Source organism: Pseudophryne corroboree, unplaced genomic scaffold, assembly GCF_028390025.1.
Source record: "Pseudophryne corroboree isolate aPseCor3 unplaced genomic scaffold, aPseCor3.hap2 scaffold_306, whole genome shotgun sequence".
NCBI lineage: Eukaryota > Metazoa > Chordata > Amphibia > Anura > Myobatrachidae > Pseudophryne > Pseudophryne corroboree.
Window position 1 is genome coordinate 691,208 of NW_026969736.1, and position 2,458 is coordinate 693,665.

General features: G+C 42.3%; 1 non-coding gene across 1 annotated transcript; it reads left to right on the plus strand.

The window, feature by feature from the left end:
* Window positions 1-1,766: 1,766 nt before the first annotated feature.
* TRNAN-AUU (transfer RNA asparagine (anticodon AUU)) lies at window positions 1,767-1,840 on the plus strand. Its single transcript has one exon. It is a non-coding gene; the product is annotated as a tRNA-Asn (tRNA).
* Window positions 1,841-2,458: the final 618 nt, after the last annotated feature.

Here is a 2,458-nt window from a genome sequence, read left to right on the forward strand (position 1 = left end):
GAATGTTGTATAAGTATTAGTGAGAGAAGGGGTCAGGAGCATGCTAGGCTGCAAAAAATAAGGTAGGCTGCAAGTGAAAGTAATGATCTCCTATATATTTTCCCAGATCTGTCACTCTGTGTGGCTAACTCTGGGGGAAGTCACAGCAATGGGCGGAGACGGCAACTGCAGGACGATACACCAGTGCCAGCAGCAGACCGTAACAAAGTGACAGATCAGGGAGAATATATAGGAGGTAGGGAGGTGGCCATGGTACATGGCTGGCCAAGGGACACTAGCTCATGTACCCCTTTACCACTGAGGCTGGCCACCAAGGATGGACCTGTCACCAGTGCACATGCAATAACCTCTTCTGCTGCCCTCTTTGCAACTCAGATTGCCCAGTGCTCCCCTTCGCTAACAGTCCACAAAGTTTCCCCATCTCACGATCTGCCTCCTCACCCCCACTTTCATCTCTACAGCACACGCGCATATCATACAAGATCCCATCATGCGTACGTAGGTCTGAAATGCAAGAGGGAGGTTGGGGGGAGATTGGCATGCGCCAGCAACACCACACAGCTCACTGTGACCACAGTGGAGAGGCGCTGCAACAGGACAATACACCAACCTCGGAGCAAGGAACTGCGTCGGTCAGGAGGAGAACTATTTCAATAGCATAAAAAGGTTAATGCGTCCCACCCTATGGACACCAGACTCATCAAGTCACTGTTGCCAGAGTCTCATACAATGACTCTGAACCTCTAAGCACACTATTTGACTGTCCACACCCTGCTGTGCCTATTACCCATCTCCTCCACCACCCTCAACACTGACCCACACATCATTCACCCACAAAGATACAATAAAGGTAGTTTGGATAAATTAGCTAAATGAAATGGATTAAACCAATTTATCTAAATGACCATTTTTGGATGTTTTCCAGTGTTTGTGAACAAATGGTCAATTGTAATTTGCTGCCACATATTAGCATAATTTTGTTTCAACTAGAAAAAAAAATTGGACAGATAATCTAAGTGTGGATCCAGTTTAAAGGTCCGTATTCACGGCCCGATTTTGGGGAGAGATGTGTGCTGAGCGAACTGCTCAGCACACATCTCTCCCCCCGCTCAGCACAGCGTGATGTGTGCTGAGCGTACGGGGGGTGGGGGGGGCGCTCATTTCACCCCCTGTGTAGGGCATTCTGTGTGTATCCAGCTTAACAGGTGTGAGCATCATACAACTACTGACTTGCGAGTAACTATACAGCAGCTCCATACCTTGTGACTTGAAGAAACACCAGTTAACCCCGGGAATGCTGCAGTCAAAGCAACAATTCCTCTTCTTCAATTACCATTTTAATAATAGGGTAAAGAAAATGAAGTGGATTTTTGAAAGAAAATAATACTGTCAATATACTATTAAAACAAATTAAAATGGTAAAAGTTATTGTACTTTAAGTAAAAATAAAAGAGACAAAATATCAATCCCAGTTTTGGATTACTTTAATTAACAAAAAAAATGCATATAGCAGAGGATAGTTTCAATCTGCCTACCTCTGGGTTATGGGCCCAGCATGCTTCCATTGCAGTACTCTGCTGCACATGTAAGTGCAAGAGATCCTGAAGCACTCACTCATCATGGGAAAGTACCAATGTGTTTCTTCGTTGGTTGATGGAAGAAACATCTTACAAAAACTCTCCAGATTATTGACTTTTTAAAGTTTTTCTAGGAAACGTTTTAGATGAATGCTTATTAGCCTTTGTCAGTATGGACTTTTGTAAAGTGTCTCTGTGGCGCAATCGGTTAGTGTGTTTGGCTATTAACCAAAAGGTTGGTGGTTCAATCCCACCCAGGGACGTAATTAACCTTGTGATCAGATTTTGGTGATATTTAAGTAGACAAGTCAAAATTTCAAACCTCCTCTTATGGTGTAGGGTACATGGCCTTCTCTGATGTAATCAGAGTTAGATTTGATTCAGTGATTTTATAAAAAACAGCTAGGAAGCACAATTTAGCAGTGGGTTGCAGAGAAAAAAAATATGCTGGCAGAAAAATCCAATCGAGTGATTAAACAGCTCTTCATTTTCTGGCTTTATTTTTATGCTAACAAATTTGTTCTCTGAAAAGTGTCCACAAAGCCAAGTCTCTGATTAACACCTTTGTAAGGATGGTTTTTCACCTATTACTAAATTAAACTTGCTTCATTGGAAAGGCAGCAAGATGCATCCTCATTTCAATGTCTACTGAAATAATACAAGTTGACACCAGGAAACATTAACGCCACTGCATCCTTGCTACTTTCTCATGTGGAAGTCTGTTTAATGTGAAAACAAATGTGTGTGTTTTTTTCAACCTGGAAGCCCAACATCGATTAAGATCGATCTTAAATAGACCCCTGGGTTTTAAGGATAACCATGGTTGAGTCCAATGGTTAATTCACATTGACCGAAGTTCTAATTAAGTCACCTGTGCTCAA